Below are 21,923 nucleotides of genomic sequence, written 5' to 3' on the forward strand. Positions count from 1 at the left end.
CTGTCAAGAAAGGCAGAGGCCTGGCCCCCTGGCATGACCTTGAACTCTAGCAGAGAGGTGCCTACAGTGGATGTGGGGATTTTGGACTCTACCATAGCTGCATGACACCAGCCAGCAATGTATCTCCACCTCCCCCTCTTGCTTTGCATCCATCTGAGCAATCTTCTGATTACAGTTTGCCTTTTCAAGTATTTTTGCCTAAAGAGAAACACTATGCTGCTTAACAAACACGAACCCACTTGATAATCCACATTTCATTACAAATTAATACAACTGGCATTTTGTTTCTGTTGATTAATGGGATTTTGTTCTGATAAAAGATCCAGGCTTGGTGTGTTGGCAAACCAACTGAGGTCTAAATGTGGGATACAGGGAGCCACCTAGGTACACGCCATGTGTGGGGGCTGCACACGTAGTCAGCTGCCTCTTCCCAGGTCTTACTCAACCCTTGTGGACACGTTCAACTGAAGGAATGGTGAGTATACACCCCACCATGCTGTGAGCATCCTTTCTTCCTGTCTGCCTACTGGAATTTCTGCAAACACTGATGGAAGTCTGTATGCCCTCCGTGGCTTTTTGTCTTAACCAACATGCAGCAGGTGCACAAATATGTGCTGAGCCAGCACTGAGTGCTCAGGCCTCCAAAGTCCTTGCTGTAAGCCAGTGAATAAGGGGACCCCCAGAATTCTTGGGAGCAAAGATAACCTAATGCCACACTTCAACCAACCTCTAGGGAAAAGGCAACTCAGAGGCCCCAAAGCTAAAACAAGACCTACAGATGCCTAAGGGTCCTCCATGTCCTTCCCACCCTTTTATTTCTTAACAGAGGCACTCACTTACAGAGCCTTGGAGATTCGGAACAGGCCTCCAGGAATAGCCAAAGGATTACTTCCACAGACAAGGGCATTTGTTCACATGACTACCCCTTCCTGTTTTCACCATGAGTAGACTCTGAGGCTCCTCAAGCATCAGGACAGTGAAACCTGAATCCTTCCCCATTCTGCATTCGCCTTTTCACCAGTAAAGGGGTGTGTGTGTGTGTGTGTGTGTGTGTGTGTGTGTGTGTGCATGTGTGTGCATGTGTGTATGTGTGTGTGTGTGTGGCGGGGAGAGATAATAGATTCTAATTCACTCAGCAAATAATCCTACAGCTCAACCTTCCCCTGTTATGACAATGTTTGGGCTTCCTCTGCCCGAGTATTATGGTATTAGGAGATGAGGCCTCTTGGAGGAGATTAGCATTAAATGATGTCATGAGGGTGGGGCCCTGTGATAGGATCAGTTTCCTTCTAAGAAGAGACACATGTTTTTCTGCCTACCATGTACGGACACAGTGGGAAGGCAATCTGAAAACCAGGAAAAGAGCCCTTACTAGGAAGTGACCAGGTTAGCACCTTGATCTTTGATTTCTAGTCTCCAGATCTATACAAAATAAACGTCTTTTATTTTGGCCACAGATCGTATTTCGCGGCCATGTTTTGTTACGGCAGCTGAAGCTAAGCGGCCCACCTTCTCCCTGTGTGCTTCCCCCTGGCACATCCTGAGGCTGGCTTTGTGTCACCTTGCTCAGGGCCAAGTCCTCTGCCTCACATGAATTTGCAATGCAGTGGCCTTCACTTACCCTGATGGAAGCAGAGAATGTTCTGCACAGCATTGCTTTCCATGAAAACCTTCTCTAGCAATACAGATAAGCAGCAAGTACCCTGGAGGACAATTTAGGGTTTCCACACTCAGAAATAGAAAAATATACGTGAAGATATATAATGCAAAAGCTCTTGTAAATACGCACCCTCATGCGATTTGTCTACAAGGGATCCTGCTGAGTTCTTTGCTTTCTATGATGTATAGATTGAGTTTTTGTTTCACTTTAAATGCCTACCCAGTGAGTGAAGTTAGGTTTGAATTAGTGTCTCCCTTTGTTTTTCTCCCTCCTCCCTGTAGGTGGCGCCTCCGATCCAGTACGATAAGACTACCTGGCTGTAAATTGCTGTATCTTGAATTCCTCCAAAGCAAGTGTTTAGAAGCCACACCACCTTCTGTGAGTAAAACAGGCAGTTTCGGCTGTTTTGCTTTTAGCCAGAAACCAACTGTTCCTGGAATTACAGGCCAGAAGACTTTATTAAGCTGAAATTAATACACTGAGGCAGAGGGGGAGGGAGAAAAAGCACAGGCTTTCATGATTGGCAGTTCTATTCAAAAGGTTTATGTGGGAGATGGGTTCTGATTTCATGATGAAACAGACAAGCAATATCTGCAGATATTGCTTTTATAAAAGCATAGTCTATAAAATCCATTTTACAACATGAATAGTTCGTGGAAATTCCCATTATGACTGGTGGGATGTCAAACACCACAGGAGTTTGTATGGCTTTTTGTGTGCTGGGTGTGCTTATGAATTCCTTGGTACAGACTTGGGAGTATGTGTCCCTAATAGGATTTTGTTCATCTTGGCTACCTCTGTATACCAGAAGCACTGCTGTGAAAATAGTTATTTACTCCTCGTAGGATACAGTGTTGGTTACAAGCTCTCTCTTCACCTAGGTCCTGACTCCCAAAATACTGTCTCTTTACCCGGTAAAGCTGGATCACGTTGTGGGAGCAGGAGGGTTAGTACAAGCACTGCAGCCACATATTATTCCAACACCCACCCCAAAACTTGCAGAACTTGACCCTAAAGAAGTCTGTGTCCCTGGCCTTCCTGGTCACTGTCCAGAGAGCTAACAGGAAGTCAAGAACTGTTACTCTGTATCGAAATATTTACTTCCCTCTCTTTGCCCCCACTACTCTGCTGGTTCTTTGTTTTTTGTCTTTGTATGCTATACAGCTGGTATAATTCCTAGTAAATCATGATAGATACTTAGTAAATGTATGGAATGAGTGATTGGGCAGAGTCCAACTATAAAAGTTGCCAACAGGTTTTACTATTCTGGTGGAGGCAGCATAACTCTGTTATTTACAGTATAAAACATCATTATTTCAGCTGGACTCAGCTATTGCACCTATTTGCAGAAATATACCTTGGGTTCCAAGAGGGAAAACTAAACAAGAATTTGGGCATCTTTGAATCAGTTAGTTACAAATAATAATAACTAATTTTCTTTTGAAAAACTGTGTGACATATACTGTTCTAAGCTTACATTTATATTTCATTTAATCCCCGCAACAATATGTGAGATAAGTACAATTATTATCACATTTGAAGAAGAAACTGAGGCACAAAGAAGTTGAGAGATATGGGCAGAGTCACACAGTAATCTGCAGTCAGGATGCAACCCTAGGCAGTCTGACTCCAGAGCAGGTTCTCTGACTCACCACACTGTGCTACTCCCCTATACCACGTGGGTGTCTCTGAGTCTCTTAATGGCAAGCTTTAAGCAGCACCCACATGAATGTCAGGAACTCTGATGGGAGGTAGGGGTAGGATGATCTTTGCAAACTTAGCCTCACTCAACCTTGTCATTAGCTGATCATTGATGATGGTGCAGTCCACGAGGGGAAGTTCTGAGTCTTTCAGTTGTTCTTAGAACTTCAAATGTGCACTAAAAGTCCTATCCTTGAATTATGATGAAATTATAATGATGTCTATTGGTTACATGATGCTATTTGTTAAGACAAACAAACCCCAAAATGCATAAGGGCCCAACTCAATAGAAACACAGTTGTATTCACACAAAAGCTCCCAGGTTCCGCAATCAGAGCTCTCCTATCCATTGTGACTCAGACGCCACCATCCTTTCTTCTGGATGCTGCACTTCCTTCAACAGGAAGGATAATGCTCTCCATTGGTCCAGAAAGAACACAAAGGATTTTGCACGGGAGGTTTTTAGGAGACATGCCTGGAAGTGGTTCGTAACACTTCCGCTCACATTCCACTGGTCTGAATGCAGTCAAGGGCCTGAAACTAGCTGAAGAATTGACAAAGAAATAAAATCTAGCTCTGTGCCCAGGAAGAAAGGGAAATGGATTTGGTGAATGGCTAGCCAACCTCTGCAACACAGACTGATCTTAGAATTAACAGATACAATCAATAAAAGCATGTCTAGTCCCTACTTATTTCAGTACATCAAGTATTCCTTTTCTCCGTTTGTCATTGTTTAAGGGGAAGAACTATGACACTGGAACTAACAGGTTCCTCATCTTTTTTTGGTAAGTATATCAATGTTGATCTTTAGCCACTTTCTCCAGACAAGATCCATCAGTCCAGAAAGGGCTTATACAAAATAAAACCAAGCAAGAACTTGGTTTTATTTAGAAATTCCTAATTCTAAGAGATTTTCTCCCACACTAGGAGCCCATAGCTGATGTCCTTCCATGGTCATCAGTCATGGATGTGCTGGCAAGAGGATGCTTGACCTAGCATTGGGACTTCTGTTTCTATATCATCACTACAGTGAATACCACCAGTATTCCATCCCATCCTCTTCTGGGATTGCAACCACATGGAACAGATGGCATGAAACCAACAGCTGTTGATGGCTTCAGACAACCCAAAAGGTGGAAGACTGTAGTAGGAGTGGGGCTGAAGGGCTGGGGCCTACTCGCATGGTCCCTCCCTCCTTCCCCTCTGAATCCTGGGCTCCCCAGCCCATCTGAGGACAGCAGAGTTTAAAAACTACTGTTCAGGAGCCAAATCTGCTACTGTAAAGAGCTGTGAACAGGTAGGGCTGTAGCTCCACAGTAGAGCACAAACTTAGCAAGCATGAGGTCCTGGGTATGATCCTCAGAAACAAAAAACAAAAAACTTATGCACAAAGACTAATAAGTGACTAACTGTGCCATTTCCCTAGGAATAAGTAAGAATTTCTACAGCCCCCTCTATAGCTGTGATTTTTTAAATAATAGCAACTGCATGCCACTAAAGAGTCCCTTTTCTAAGGACATTTACTTGGTGGGTGAGAAATGATGAATTCATCTGTCCATTCACCTGTTGGCAGGTAACACTGGGCATGCGCTCAGAAAAACTCATAAATCTAAGGAGAGCTACACGTGCAGCTCTTATTTCACAGTCCAATGCAGTGAATGCATATGGTCTCACCCCTCTAATAGAAATCCTGAGATCTGGATTCTATCTTTACCCTCAGCCCCAGTTCCATTTGAACTGACCAAATCAAATGATTGATTACGATCCCAAATGAGTCCATGTCGTAAATAGAATACAGGGTGACTGGTGATATAATGCAGCGAAGAATTTGACTAAGACATCCAGTGATTCATGAACTTTTACCATGAGTTGGTAAAGATTTATCTTAGAAGATTTATCTTTCAGAAGATACACATATTCTAATTCTAGGAGACAGAACGTATTGCACTCATTTGTCTCAACTTCCCCCTTTTAGATTACGAGAAGGATAGCGATACTGTCATGTCCACATTTTTTATCTTCAGCACCTCCCATGTGGTGGGAGAGGCAGTTAATAAATAGTTGTGCAAGCAAGGAATGAAGAAGCAAGTAGACTCCTTATCTTCCTGCCCCCTACCTCCCCAAGTAGCTGGACTTGGCTAATGGTCTAAGTCCTTGATCAAGGCCTGGAGATCTGGGGGTTGAAAACTTGTCTTCTTTCCTAAGTAGCTCAAGCGCTGTTGGCCTTGCATAATTTATACTTCTTCTGGGGCTGATTTTCAGTATTTTAAAATGAGAATGGTGTCTATCTCACATGGCGCTGCTGTATAAGGACAGAAGGGTAAGCAATTTGGGACCATGACAGGACTCCACAAATGCAAAATGTTTGTGTCAATTCCAAAGCTAGAAGAGACTGCCTACTGTGTTTTCTTTTTTTGAAATGCATTCCTTGTGTGTGCCAAGCTTCACTAAGCCAAGTAGTAACTTCTACTTGGGGATGAGACCTCAGAGATAACCATTAGGCAGGGTTTCACTCAGCTGGACAGCAACTGGTCATTTACACAGTTGGGGCTAGCCTCGTACAGCAACAGGTTATTTATACAATTGGGGCTAGCCTTGCAGGTGAGTAAGGAAACAGACCAAAAAAAGAATGAAAATCTATTCATTTTCTATGAATAGATATGAGCAGACCCATCATGTAGCATTTTTTAAAATTCGGTAAGGAGGAGAAATCATAGGAGTATCCACTGAATGAAGCGACACACAAAAGACCATGGTGTCCTCTGGCTCTTATCTTGCACCTGAGTTGCTTTGAGGTGTTTCCCCTAACTCTACTGTTTACACTATTGAACTGTTATGTTGTTTCTTGGAAGTACCCTGAGTAGTCCTATGTAAGCAAGACAAGCTGACAAAAACAAATACAAAAGATAAAGAAAAAAAAGAAAAGGCCATTACAATATACCACCACCAGCACCAGCAGCAGCCAGTAAACATGGTAACCAGAACTTAAGAAATAAATGCCAATAGCTCACTCTTATAATCTCAGCCTCTTGGGAGACTGAGATCAGGAGGATGGCAGTTCAAGGCCAGCCTGGGAAAACAGTTACCCAGACCCCATCTCAACCAATAAAAAGCTAGGTGTGCTCCCTTGTAAAGAGGAGGATTGTGGGAATAAATGGAGACCCTATTCAAAAACTATTAAAGCAAAAAAGAGAGAAAAGGCTGGGGGCATGGCTCAAACCCTCAAACCCCAGCACCACCAAAAAAGAAAGAAACAAAGGAAGGAAGGAAGGAAGGGAGGGAGGGAGGGAAGGAAGGAGGGTGGGAGGAAAGCTAGAGGCCTAGTGCACTTTCTTTAATTCTTCTCTTTCTAGTTTCCTATCAAAAAAAAAAAATCTTTCCTTGGTAATCTTTCTTCCTAAATATGTCTACATTCCACAAGCTGAACAATAAAACAAATTAAACAAAGTGATAAACCTCAGCAGAAATATTTTGAAACCATTAAATCATAAATTCTAATGTCTTCTTCAGGCATTAGGGAAGTAGCTATTTTCATGGCATTGCCACTGGGAAGAGGCCTTTGGGGCCAGATAAGATGCACAGGCCCTTCTCTGCCCCCCTTTGCACACCTCCAGCATTGAACTTCCTTTCTTGTGGAAACGTCTCTTACTGTTTCCGAGTTAGCAGACTGGTGCGCTAGGCTATGAATTTTAGACATTTTTATTCCCTAAGATTGAGGAATGCATCCACTTCTTTATATTCCTCCTCTTTTCATTTCCTTCCCCCAGACTCTATTACATCGCAGTCTTTTCTATTTGTATGTTTGTTTCACCAATGGGCAGGGTGTGGGGACATCTGCCACCCGCTCCCTGTCTTCCTTCACTAAGGGAAAAAAAATCTTCCAACAACCATCTTAGCACTCCCCACATTTTCTCAGCCAAGGAGTTTCTCAGCTACCGTGTATTCCATCTTCATAAACCCTCAGCATCTTTCTTTTTTGTTTTTTTTCAATTTTCCATTTATATAATCGCGGAGGCTCCACGTGGGCTTTCCCAGAGCCTCCACAATCAGGTTCTCACCCGCCCTCCAGACAGGGTGACTCACCCAGGGGGGAAGGTCTCACAATGAAGAGGGATGTCACAGGCCTGGCTCAGGGCTGCCACCTTCTTCAGACACATTCACACCCTCTCCTCCCCTGCCACAGTTGAGGCCTGGAGCATCTGAGCCTGCCCTTTTGGCAGTAGCTCTAAGTGGGATGCCTGAACTAAAAGGTGACACCTTCTCCCCATGACTCTCCTAGCTCCCCGTGCCCTGGCAGGGTCACCAATTTCTCACACCTTCTCAGCAGCATCTCTCTAACCTTTTCAGGTTATGAAAGTCCTCTGACTTTCATATCATTTGATGATACACAGATCTGTAAGTCTGCTCTGGAATCCTAGGTCAATTCAAATCTCAGGGGTGACCAGGTAGGAAAACATCTTCCCCTACACAGGGGGGCTGCTCAGTCTCCAAAGCCTGTCAGCCTTAGAAGCCTCCATCCCTACTTCTTCTTAACCTGTTTTATTTCTGCTGAGTCCACAGGAGACCATCAGTATTTGGTGGATTGACAAACTAAGGTGTTCAGTTTTATACCTGGAAGTGCATTCACCTCCATCACTTCTTTTGATTCTTATGACAGGTAAGACAAGGCAGGCACTGACCTAGCTTAGAGGGGACACTAAGGATCTGCCCAAGGGACCACAGTAGTAAGAAGTGATATTTTTTTAGTCCTAAAGCCCAGTCTTTATTTTCACTTTGCCTAGGGTTTCAGATGATGGCTAGAAAGTTGCAAATAAGTTTCAAAATTAATCATGGCACAGGGTTTCCTACCAATTCATCATCTTCATAAATGGCGACAAAGAAAATGCTCCAGATTAGCTCAGGAAGTGACTCAATATGTCAAGTGCTTTGGCTTGAGTAGCCACTGGAGGGGATTGGCTGGATCATCAAGGAGGCCCCATTCAGGTTGGACCTCTAAAGATCTTTACTGGAATATTCTGAACTGGTTATCTGATAGAAATTGTTCTACCATCTACCTGTGGGTGTTCAGTTTGTTCCAGGTCTTAAGGTGGAGAAGTTTCTGGAATCCGTAGCTATTGACCAATCACTTCTGTGCAACTAGATAAACCTGTCCCACAGTCAGCACCCCAACTGGACATCAAGCTCAAATTGGTTTTACAAAATGGAGTTTCAAAAGAATTTGGATCTGGGTGTAGAATGTGGGTATCTGTGTATAATATAACATGTTTTTAAAACCCCAAATATTTGGGGGTGTTATGGTTTGAATATGAAGTGTCCCCCCAAAAGCTCATGTATTGAAGTCTTAGTATCCAACTGGTAGGCTGCTTTGGAGACTGTGGAAAGTTTAGGAGGAAGTAGGTCCTGAGGGTATCTTGTCCCTGGATCCTTCTTATCGCTCTACTTCCTGCCTGTCCTGAGGTGAACAACCTCTGCCACACACTCCTGCCACCATGATGTTCTGCCTCTGCATGGCAAGAATCAATGAAGCCAAGGACTATGGACTGAAACCTCTGAACCATGAGCTGCTTTGTCAGAGCAATGAGAAAAGGAATACCAGGGGGTTAATAGTGAGGAAGAAGAAGAAGAAAAAAATAATAAGAAACTTCCCAGAGATGAACAGGGACAGGAGAAAACTAACCTTGAAGGGTGGAGTATAGATTCCAGCTTGGATTTTTAACTGTATGACCTAAGGATTTCACCATAACACACATTTGAGGTTATTTAAAACAAGCTTCACTATATCAAATAATCATCCATATTTAATAGCCAGTCATATCCTAGATGAAGGATCACACACCTGTAAAGTCACTATCTAAGTAGCCATCTCAAAAAGAAATGAAGTAAACAGGTCACGTATCCATAAGGCTGGGATGCTTACACTGTTTTTGGGAGTTCATATCTGTAAAATGATCTTAGAAAACTGGCACTATTAGGAGGATAGAAACACAAATTATTCTAAATTACAGGCAAAGAAAAAGATAAACTCTTTTGCTAAAGTCATTTAAATTACAGAAACAATTAACAAAAGGTATATCATGGGGTTGAATAAAACACCAAATTGAGTGATTTATTGTGATCATAGTTTTATTACTCCAAGTTGAGCTCCAACTAGGATAAGGATGGGGTACAAAGAAGGGAAGTAGCCATAAAGAGCATAGTAGTTAGCTCTTCTGGGACTTTCTGATCTTCATATTGTGCTCAGTTGCTCTATCCTACTTTCTACTTCTCTACCACCACCACCCTAAGTCTGAATCCTTCCAAACAGAGCCTGTATATTCAGCTGCCATGAGGACTTTTGAGAACCTTCAGTATAAGCTAGGAGTGCACTGTCAGCTTGGGATATTATCCCTGAATCATAGGTGGCAGAATCCAGGTCACTCAGACACAAAACTGCTGGGGTGGGCCACTAAGGCCAAGGATAAAATGACTGTCCTATTGGTGCGACTCTGGAATTTACTGTTGTAGAAATGTATTCTGACTTTGAGAGAGAGAAGGTTAAACACAGATGTACTTCAGCCACTACAATGGCTATGCTACTTCTTATTGACAATTCCTAGTCAGAGTTATGTAAGATTATAGGTGGTGCTGCAGGCGGGGGGAGAGAAAATGCATTTACTAAGTACCTTCTCTGGCAAAGACTCTGTGCTAAGCACATGTAAATCCTTAGAAATCATCACCCCAAAACATAGCTTGAAGGGAATATGTCTACGGCCAATTTTGCAGCCATTCAAGTAGGCTCAGAGAGGCTCCTGCCTGATGTAACATAGATAATGAGGCCTGGGGTCTGAAGGCAGGTCTATGAGGCCCCTCCTCTTTTTGCTGGGCCAACTTTCCTCAAGACCAAAAAAAAGAATGAGATACCAAATTGGATTAGCAAATTGGAACAGAAAATCAAAATTACACAGATCAAGTTCTACCCCAGTCAAAACAAACAAAAACTTCTCTAAATATTAAAACAAAGCCTATTATCATAATACTGCTTTCTGATACACCAATGTTACAGTGGAATCTTAATTAGCCAAGCCTCTACTAATTGGTACCCTAGATAACAACAATTATTTTTTCCTAAATTCTATTTTTTAAGAGAAAGAAGCAGTTGGCAATAAAAGTACATCAATGGCTAACTGACAAAGCAAATCGCAGGCTGTGTTCTGGAGTTGGGATACGTCCTCAGCACCCTTCTTCTTCAGCTGGAAAATTCTTATTTGACTGTCAAGTTTTATTTCAAATATCTTTGCGATTGGTAATGTCTTCCCAGACTGCAATTAGCCCAACTTCCATTAAAATCCAAGATAAATCTCAATCTCTCTCTCTCTCTCTCTCTCTCTCTCTCTCTCTCTCTTTATAATTATCTCAGGTATTTTGTTACAGTGATAGAAAGCTCACTAACATGTACCACAAGCAGCTATGATGTATCTACACATCTGTTTCTCCCTCTGGACCAAGGGTCAAGGTGTCATCTTTATGTTCCAAGAGGACACTACAGAATAGGTGCTGAAAATTTGCTTATATTAGGTTGGGCATGGTGGCTCAAGCCTGTAATCCTAGCTACTTGGGAGGCAGATATCAGGAGGATTGCAGTTCAAAGCCATTGGAGGCAAAAAATTCAAGAGCCTCCATCCCAACCAACGGCCAGAGTGTGGTGGTTCACACCTGCCATGCCAGCTACAAAGGAAAGCATAAATAGGAGGATCACAGTCCAGACCAGTTCAGGAATAAACTGAGTCCTTACCTGAGAAATAACCGATGCAAAAAGGGCTAGTGAAATGGCTCAAGTGGTAGGTACAGTGCCTGCTTCAAACGTGCAAGTCCCTGATTTCAAACCCCAGTACCACCAAAAAAATTGCTTATATTAAACAACAAATGAGAGACTTACTGGAAACATGACCCTTTCTACATTTTATATCTACGTCTACATTGCTGCACCATAGGTCATAGTTTTAGAGCCATACTGTAATTTCCTAATGACATTATTATAGTGTATTTAAGTTCCAAATGAGGCTGCACCAGTACTATATCACATCACAGCAAGATGTTCCACCTACTGCAGAAATCATGACACTCCAGCTTCCAGTTAGTGCTACTTTTAGCTACTCTTGGTATGCAACCAGCAAGAGCATTCTTGTCCTCTAGGCATCCCAGCAAGTGAGACAGTGTCTATTCAGTGGGTAGCAAAGACCATAGATCCTATTTTGAAGACTGAAAGAATGTCTAGGGCTAGGCTTGTAGCACAGTGGTAGGACAGTGTGGCATAGCATGAATGAGGTTCTGGGGTCAATCTTTAGCACTACAAAAAAAGAAAGAAGGGAGGGGGAAAGGGAGGGAAGAAGAGAGGAAGGAAGAAAGGAAGGAAAGAAAGCAAACTTTGCAAGAATGCTGTGCACTGAATTCCAACCCAAGTCCTGTTGCATGCAATGCACTTTGTTCCTGGGTTCATTTACCTCAGATAGAAGTAGCCCTGTGCATGGAAAAAGTCAGTTATATTAACAACCGAAGTCCAGACTGGTCTTCCCAAACCAGCACACAATCCATGTGTGCTCATGTAACACATTGCATAAAATAGCATTTTATTACCCTTACTATCTGTGGCATGTTATTATTTCTATTCTATTCTTTTCTTCTTTTTTAACACCGGTCATAACCCACTGACCTGACTTCAGTGCTCAATAGTGGGCCAAGGCCTACATATGAAGAAACCTCACCTATGGTCCAAAACACCAATTAAGTAATACACAAGAAAACTTGACTTAACTGATCCCTGGTCCATACTGAACCCACCCATTGCTTCTATAGGTTGGTTCTGTCCAACAACTTTAACCAGATTTTATTTTGTCAAATATTACCACTGCAAAAGAATAATTGAATAGCACAAGCAAAATAAATTATGCTTAATATGCATTATACAATAAAAAACACACTGAGGGAGATGTATAAAATGACTTCTCTCACACATTTAAGGGAATGACACGATGACAATGCTTCTCATCTGAAGATCTCAATGTACTGCCCCACCACCCACTAAAAAGTTCTACAGAACCCAATTTACGGACACTTGTCATTTTGTAAACTGTCAATCATCTATGCCTCACTTGAGTTTCAATACTTAATGGATCATTGCTGGAAAAATCTCTCTCCATTTTGAGTGTTATCACCTCTGATAACAAAATATGTAAGACTCTTAAAAATGTGACATCTTCTGGGAGGACTGGCTATGGCAAACGAAGGTCTCAGTGTGACCCTATTTTCACTTGTCTGAGCCATTCACTCAATGTCTATGTGAGAGAATAATGCTTACAATGAACTCAGTTCCAACAATTGTTGGGAGGGGCTGCTAACTGTAATTAGCTATGTTTTTATTGAATGCTGGTAACAGCAAGGGATTTTACATAAATAACATATTTTTAACCTTGGCCTGGTGAGGATTAGTCATAAAATTATATTTAAAAGGGTGAAAAAAGAGAGACTGAACATATCCTCAGTAAGAGTTAATATCACTAACTGGAAGGTCAATTGAGAAATGACACCTACACACGTGCACACATACTTACACACATAGAAACACACATGTATCCAAAAAGCTGGGGGATAATTCAAAGGACAGCACTGATTTTTTTTTGGCTCACCATGAAGAGTGAATCAAGTATCAAAACTTGGATGATCCCATCTATGGAATTTGTACCTTGAATACAGAGTTTACTTTGTGACAGCTTTTTACTTCTTTATTACAATCAGATGTAACTTTCAAAGTATTTGGGCAGTGACTGGAAGACTGGTATTGGACAAAGCTGTCCTATTTGTAACTTCCAGCTCAATGCTGAGAAGGGCCTTTCCTTTCAGTGTCATCGGCTGACTTAACTCACTAGGCACCAAGACAACTTCAGGGCTTGACTCCCTGTCACTCTGGGGACTTCCATATTGGCTGCTCTGATTCCAGGGACGACACAACATTTGTGCTGTTTTTGAAGAGACTAAAGCACTAGTACTAACTAAAACTGCTTATTATACAGCTTTGATAAGTGACAGATTTCTTTTTTAAAATGCTAAACTTCAGGAAAACCTCTGGTTTATTTGACAAGTAGTTGCCTTTTTCCTGGTGACCAGCTACTACTTAGAAGGAATGTATTATACCAGGTGAGATTTCTTGGATGCAACTCTGACCTGCTATGTAACCCTGGGCATGCCACTTACTTACTGAGCCTCAGTTTCTCTGCCTGTGAAAGGGTGTCAATCCTCCTCAGCCCCGATCCCTGACATCATGGTTTGAAAGGAATAATGCTCTCTGGCAAGGATCTAAAAGAATAACCAGCCCTGATGTGTCAGCCAGCCTTTTTGCTGCCATGACAAAATACTTGAGAAAGTCAACTGAGGGAGGGAAGATTTATTTTGGCTCACAGTTTCAGAGGTTTCAGTCCATGGTTAGCTTTTAGTCCATTGCTTTTAGGCCTGTGGCAAGGCAGAAATGTCATGGAGGAAGGGCACGGCATAGAAAGCTGTTTATCTTACAGCAGCCAAGAAGCAGATAAGTAACAGAAAGGGTCAAGATATACCCTTTAAAGGCACACTCTCAGGGACCCACTTCCTCTAACTAGTCTCCATCTCTAGAGTTTCTATCATTTCCCAACCATGCCATCAAATTATGAATCCACCAGTGGATTAATCCATTGATTAGGTCAGAGCCTTCATGATCCAATAACCTCTCAATGACTGGATCCACCAGTTGGGCATCAAGTCTTCAACACATGAGCCTCTGTGGCAGGGGAAGAGGATGGGAGGGACACCTCACATGCAAACCCTAACACTTGGTGACCTTCAGCCACTATGACTATTTCAGTCACTACATGAAATCCCCAGGAAGTACCAAATGAGATAATAGGTCGCTCTCAAACTCAGTCTTATCTATTATTGTCTTCACCCCTCTTAAAGTCTAGCTCTATGCTCCTGAGCTATTAGGCTTGAGCAAGGCATGTGCCTTTGTGTAACTGTCTTCAGTGAAACTGGGGTAATAATAGACCTACCTTGAAATGGGGATTGAGAGATAAAGTGAGGTAACACATGTTCACCTCCATTCTGTGCCTAAACTATGGTTACAGTCAGGACACGCATTTTTGCACTGCCGTCTGGTCAAGCTGCACTCAGTGAGTGTCTTCACTGCATGAGGCACAGATGGAGCCTGTCTTTAAGTTGCTCCTGTGAGTGTCAGAAACAGACGAGCAAAGGGCTCAGTGGTACAGTGCTTGCTGAGCATGTGGGAGGACCTGGCTTCTGTCCCTGGCACTACAAAGTCAAAAAAAGAAAAGAAAAAGGAACAGACGCCCATGCCCTATACTCTGAGTGCCTGAAGCCTTAAGGGTTCCTATGTCTTCAAGGTGTGGTACATTCTATGTGGGTTAAGCTTACTCATGAGGATGATTTGCCGGAAATACTGCCAACAACCCCATCTCCTCCACGTTGACCTAAGTGAAATTACGTAAGACAACTCACTTCTGCAGCATCTTCTGTGGTGTGTCAGAGCTGGCTGGTTGTCACAAGGGACACAAGCTCCCCTCTCCTGAACTGGAGCACTGCTCAGGCAGGGGTCTCAGTCCTAGTCCCTTCTCACCTTGCTGTACATCTGAAGGGAAGTCATACCAGTGAGTTCTGGCCAAGGAACATGGGAGGAGGGGTGTGGACTGCTCCAGTGGCCTTCACAAACACTCTCCTTGTCCCCCACACATTTCCTCTTGCCTGCTGCTGGCTACACAGCTCTACCCTTGCACAGAATGTGGAAGACTGCCTGTGTCTCTGTGTGGATGGCTGGGGAAACAGCCCTGGTCCCCAGCCAGGCCCCAGATGGGCAGCCCATAGATGGGAGATATATTTCCCTTGTGTTCATCCCCTCCAATTCGGGTTTCAGCCTCCCTAGGAGAAAAGTACAGATTGCCTTTCTAGTGGGCATGTTGGGAGAAAAGTAAAACCGCCTTAATTTGTATCAGCCTCCTAAAGTGAATGCCAGGAAGTGGTGTAAAGGTCATTGGCAGATGGATTTAGAGGCAACATTTTAAAGTGGAAAGTATAGACTGGTTATCATGGGCCACTAAAGAGGCTATACTCCCTTAAAATCGAGCTGAAGGAGAGGAGGTAATCTAGCCAGCCAGAGAGAGCTGGTGTGGGGATGGGTTGTGCCACTCTGTCCCTCTTGGGCTGGAAGAAGTCTGACGTCTGGGTTGGAGTGTTCTTACAGCAAGGAAACTCTATCAGCTAATTATAATTAATTTATTAATGAAAATCTGTGTGTATGTCTTTTGATATTTTTTAGTGGGTTGTTTATTTGCAAGTACTTTATCATTTCAGTGACTAAGCCAGCAGAAGTGACAAGCCATTGGAACCAAGCAATCTCTGGACAACTAAAAAGCAGGCATGTCATTTTTTTTTAGGCATGTCAGTTTTTGAATAGCAGTAAATTTTCAATAAAACCTAATGGAGAAAGTATGTGGTTTATACAAGAAGATATTTAGGAAATAAAAATATAAGAACCGTAGGCTTCATTATTTGTGGACTACATATTACAAATTCCCCTGCTTGGAAAAAAAATTTATTTGTAATTTTCAAATCAGTACTCATGGCAGTTTTGTCATTCTCGGACATGAGCAAGAGAGAAAATTTGAGCTGCCCGATGGACATGTTCCTAGCTGAGGCCAAACGAGGTGACCCTGTCTTCTTGTTTCAATCTCATACTGTAGTCAAGTGTCCTTTTCACGGTCTATTTAGTGTCAGGCTTTTTACGTTCCTGTGTTTTTTGTTGGTGATTTTGCTGTTTAAAACAGTGCTCAGGCACAGCACTGAAGTTCTGTCGAGTGCTCAAGAACAGCTAAGCTCTGTCTAAGCTCAGGAACATAGCTTTGTTCAGATCTGAGTTACAGTGCCGTTGGCTGTGAGTTCAATATTAAGTAATCAACAATTTATATTAAATTAGGCATCTTTAAATAGATATATACATAAAACAAGGCTATGTACTAACAAAAATAAAATGAAGGGATGGCAATCTGTGACCACAGTTTCCAGGAATCTAACCCTGTATTCGCCCTGGGAGCAATGGCTCAGTATTTACTAATCCAGTCACATGGGGTTTTTATGTACCCAAGAACTTGATTGGGTAAGACTATAATAACCAATTAGGGACAGAATACATTTATACATGGAAATGTCATAAGGAAACTCCCTGCATAGCTATCTGAAACAAACAAACGTGTCTTTTTTTTCAAAATGAAGGACAGGAAGGTAAGTCAGGGCCTGTCTGGGGGTTGGTACCAATGGGAGGGGGAGGCTATAAGGCAAGGGTGTGGGAGATGAATATGGTGGAAATACCATGTACTCATGTATGTAAATAGGAAAAGGAGACCTGTTGAAACTATTCTAATGGGGAAAGGAGGAATAAAGGAGAATGACGGAGGAGAATTTAACAAAGATATATTGTAAGCACTTTTATAAATGTCACAACGTATGCCCAGTATAACAATAATATGATAAAAATTAAATAAAATTTTTAAAAAGACTATTATGAAAATTTCTGAGTATCTATGATGCATCACACATCATGTTAAACTCTTGCACCAGCCTTACATTTCTGCAGTTTAGGCAAACTTAAAAACCATCACGTCTTACTATAGAGTAGCATCATAAAGTCCTTAGTTTTAGAAAACTTGGCTCAACTAGTTTCGCTATTTCAGGAAATAGCAGTCATTCCAAGGCCACACAAGCTTTCCTGTCAAAGACACAATTCTTGCCAAGTAAACTGAAAGGACTTCGTGGAATTTCGTAGCCCACTTCCATACATTACAAGAGCCATTTCCTGCAGAAGGACACTTTCCACTACTGACATTACTGAAAGGTCAGTAGTGAGCTTTCACACCACGTGGTCCACAACCTCTACTCTACACCCTGGGCCATTACTGGCCAAAACCCAGGCCACAGGCAGAGGGTCAGGCAGTTCTGTGGAAACACAGGACGATCACCTGTGCCCAGGATCTTCCACTTGATCTTGACTTTACAAAACAACTTTGTACTCTCAAAACATATTGCAACATTGCTTAAGTTCAACTCAGCTTCCTATTAGATTTTGTTTTTGGCAGTACAGGGAACTAACTGAACTCAGGACTTTGCTTTTGCTAGGCAAGTGTTCTACCACTTGAGCCATTCCCTCAAATCCTTTTGCTTTTGGTTTGTTTTTCAGAGAGAGCTCAGAGCTTTTGCTGCACTGGCCTTGGATCTTCCGATCTCTGCCTCCTAAGTAGCTGGTATTACAGAGTACCCATTTCCTGATTCTTATTCTTGGCTGTTTTATATTTAGCAACAACAAAAAACTAGGAGTTAAAAGTAAAGAACATTTTCTGCTCCCTGAAGAATCTCAGACAAATTCTAGATTGGCTCTAGATCTTGTTCTTGAACATATGAAAGGTAGAATTATTTTGAGAGATTTTAGGATTGCAGAGTGGAATCTGAAAATCCCAAACTCAAATGCTCCAAACCCCAAAGATTTTTGAGTACTGACATGACCCCACAAATGGAAAGCTCTACATCTGAGTCCACAGGACAAGCTGCTGTCAAAACACAGGTACACTATCAACACTGCATATACGTTACCTTTGAGTTATGCATATAAGAGGTGCATGAAACATGAATGGATTTCATGTTTCTACTTGGGTCCCATCCTCCAAATATCTCATCACATACAGCCAAATATTTCAAAATAAAAAAAAAATAGAAATCTAAAACAAACACTTTGGGTCCCAAACATTTCAGATAAGATATGCTCAACCTGTATTTAATTCAAAAACATTTTTTTGGATGTACTGGGGCTTGAACCTGTATTTGCTAGGTGCAGGCACTCTACCACTGAGCCATGTCCCCAGCCCTTGTTTGGTTTAATTATTTTCCAGGTAAGGTCTCACATTTTTTGTCTAGGGCTGGCCTCAGACCATGATCCTTCTACTTACAGCCTACAGCACAGCTGGGAAGATACACACTCACTACCACACCAGGCTCGTTTTGGTTGAGATTGGGACTCACTAACCTTTTGCTCAGGCTGGCCTCGTAGCACAATCCTCCAGATCTCAGCCTCCTGAGCAGCCAGGCATGAACCACAGCACCCAACTTTAACTAAAATTTGATGTCACAATTTCTTTTCAGTTCTGCATGAATCCCTGCATAATAAGTACAACCTGCTTTGTCCAGCACCTTAAAGTGTCTCTATGGCAGGTTAGTTTTTTTAATTAAAGTTATATTGAATTTGGTATCATCATTTTTTTCCTTTCTAAGTTCAGTGGGAAGTAACACAATTGTGACAGCAAATAAAACACTTAGCTGTGAACACTCTGATCCACTTCGAAAGTATCCAGGCAGATATATATCCTAGAATATTAAACAAGACTGCCGGATGGCAAAGGTTCTACCCTGAACTGTATGCATTTATATGAAACTGACATATCTTCGTAAGCTATTTCCTTCAACGGTCCCATTTTCCTATGAAAACCAGAATTTACTTGTCTGTTGAGCAGAAAATTCTTATGTTTTCAAATATAATGAAGAAGAGTATCAAGAATTCCAAGTAGAATTCAGTCAGCAAATGACAGCTTTCAGAAATGACATTTTCATCCATTAAGACAATTACTGTTGAATGTGAACAGGAATGTGGAACTCAAGTACATTTTACATGTTAAGGCATTCAGACTTCTAAGAAAAACTTAAGGCAGTAATTTCCAAGCCTTTTCACTCCTGAATGAGTCCTCAGCAATCTGGGAAACACTCAAGCCCCACATGACTCTTTTCTAAGTCATTTCTCAAAAGATAAAATAGTCCTTCGTTTTTTAATTGGCTACATGAACTAGACCATAGAACTGTGGAATTCTGGAGCCGGGTATGACTTCAATTAGGAGTAACATAAATGGGGTCAAAAGTAATAAGAAGGGGACCCCTCAGGCAGTCAACAGCCCCCTTGGCCAGTCAATTCACTGTGCAGTAACTAAAGCACTATGTCCTATGATCTGAGGTAAAATATTACTTAAAATAATTAGTAATATTGGATATAATCTTGTTGTCATATTTTAGTGGAGGAAGACAGGCCTGGGATGGGCTGAAGCTAAGGACCCAGACTTTGAAGGGCAGGCCCTAAGGATAGAAGCTGATGAGGCACAAAACTGGCTCCTCAAAGATGCCCAAGGCCGAATCCCTGAAGCTGTGACTATGCTGGGTTATGTGGCAAAAGGGATTTTGCAGGTGTGGTTTAAGTTAGGATGTTGAGATGGAAGGTGACCTGGGTGATCAGGTGGGCCCAGTGCAATCACAGAGGCCCTTCAGTCAAGAAGGAGATGTGGTGATGGGAGCAGAGATGGGGGAGAGGAGAGAGAGGTTTACAGATGTTTTACTGTTGGCTTCAAAGATGGCAGAAGAGGCTGTGAGATGAGGAGAGCAGGCAGTCTCTAGAAGCCTCCAGGAGGAACACTTGCCTTGGCATTAGCTCCTTGGGCCCCACTTTGGACTTCCCATCTCCAGAATCATAATGAAGTTGTGGGGTTTTTTATTTTGCTTTTCTTAGCTATATGGGAGATTGAACCCAGGGCCTCAGACTTGCGTGGCAAGTGCTCTACCACTTGAGCCATTCACCCCGGCCTTTTGCTTTGAGTTTTTCATATAGGGTCTCATGGTTTTGCCCAGGGCTAGCCTCATGTGCCACCACGCCTGTAATTGAGTTAAGTCATTGTACTGCTTTGCTGTAATCTATCACCACAAAAATAATGAGAGTCAGTTTCTCAGCGGGTAAGATGGCGAGATGGGGCTGGATCAGGCTGTAGTCAGTACCCACAGGGTCCAGTCTGGTAATCAGGGGGCCTATCTGGTCGGAAACAGAACCTTGGCTAGTGACTACAGGACAGGTTTTGGCTATGCCTCTAGGAAGACAGCTAGGAAAGTTCAAAAAGTCCCCAAAAGGGTATCTCAGAACCAAAGGATGCTTTGGTAGCTACTCTGTCCTCACAGCCTGGAAAGCTGACTTGGAGTTGCAAAGATGGATTAAGAGATACCAGGTATTCAGGCAACCAAAAACTCATCCTCCACGTGCATGCCTTAGGGAAAAAAGGGGCATTCCAGGCCCTACACTGTGGAGTGGAAAGAGTGGCTAACATTTGACCTGATTAACTAGGGGAGGCTAAAACAGAGTTGAATCTGAAAGATAAAAGCCTTCTACACCAGGGCCTGGCAGGCTGGGCATAATGGGGCCTGGTAAGGAAATACTACAGTGTAGATTCAAAGGCTCTTGTGGTGAAAGCTTGGTCACACCTTGTGGTGCTATTGAGAGGTTTATGTGATGATTTCATAACCGAACAGGTGAGGCCTTGTTGGATTAACCGGGTCAAGGTGGAGGGTGAGGGGGTGGGGAAACATTTGGAGGGTATATCTAGTCCTTAGCCCCTTTCTCTTAAATGCTGTCTGCTTCCTGGTTACCATGAAATGACTTTTCCTCCACCATGCCCTTCTGCCATGATGTTTTCTGTCTCACCTTAGAGCTAAAACCAGTAGAGTTAATCAATTATGGATGGAAACCTCTGAAGCCATGAGCCAAATAAATCCTTCCTCCTTTAGGTTGTTTTCCTTAGGTATTCTGTCACAGCAATGGGCAGCTGACTAACACAGTGTCCATTCCAGCAGAGACCACCCTTGAGATTCTAGAATCAGCCCCCTCCACTCTGTGTTGTGTCGCTCAAAGTTAGTGGATATCTGTTTGCATCCCTAAACCGTTGATGCACAGTGGAATTTTCTTTTGAGGACCCGCCCATTCCCTTCCATCAATCCATGTTCTTTGGGTGGGGCTGGTTGCAAGGATGACCTTGGAGAGACTACATGAATCATGGCTGGCCAATCAAGGTCAGTGAGTCCCAGCCCCACCTTCTGGGACTTCTGGGGGGAAAGGAGCACCCTTTCTTCAGGGTGAGTAGGTGAGCCCAGGGCATCAATGAGAGAACTTGACAAAACAATGATGACTTAAGAGGGCACTGAACCAAGAGATGGAAACAGATTTGGAACTGAAATTCAATTACATCAGAAGCCAGTCTTGTCCCCTTTGGCTTTTAGTCTTGAAGCAATAATTTACGTAAGTCAGTCTGAATCTGGTTGCTATGGAATTCGCTGAAGTACACAGTCATTACAAAACTTCCACCTCTTTTTCAAATACAGAACATTAGCCCTCTGGCATTTTAAGGAAGGCAAATAAATTTGGGGGAGATGGAGGCAGGGAGAAGGTAAAATCCAGAATATACGAGCCATGTCTTAAGTTCTACCAGCCCAACACTGAAAAACTCTTTAAACTTTTTCAAAAACCAGACAAATATGATATGATAGTTATATAAAATACAAATATATAGAACAGAAAAGAAAGGTCACCTAGTACATACTCCTATAAGATAACCTCTGTTCACACTTTATTTGCATAAATCAAAAATTATTTCAGTTGGGGGTAAGATCTACTTTTGAAAATTAATTTAAAAGTTTTACA

The 21,923-nt window shown here is 42.4% G+C and overlaps 1 protein-coding gene and 1 long non-coding RNA gene across 5 annotated transcripts in view; one reads left to right on the plus strand and one right to left on the minus strand.

The window, feature by feature from the left end:
- The window catches only part of Camk1d (calcium/calmodulin dependent protein kinase ID), a 389,880-nt gene that overhangs the window by 108,594 nt on the left and 259,363 nt on the right, over positions 1-21,923 (minus strand). The window lies entirely within an intron of this gene.
- Positions 1,034-6,614, plus strand: LOC141417528 (uncharacterized). The gene is made up of 3 exons (XR_012442165.1): positions 1,034-1,386; positions 1,942-2,038; positions 4,289-6,614. It is a non-coding gene; the product is annotated as an uncharacterized lncRNA (long non-coding RNA).

Source organism: Castor canadensis, chromosome 15 (genome assembly GCF_047511655.1).
Source record: "Castor canadensis chromosome 15, mCasCan1.hap1v2, whole genome shotgun sequence".
Taxonomy (NCBI): domain Eukaryota; kingdom Metazoa; phylum Chordata; class Mammalia; order Rodentia; family Castoridae; genus Castor; species Castor canadensis.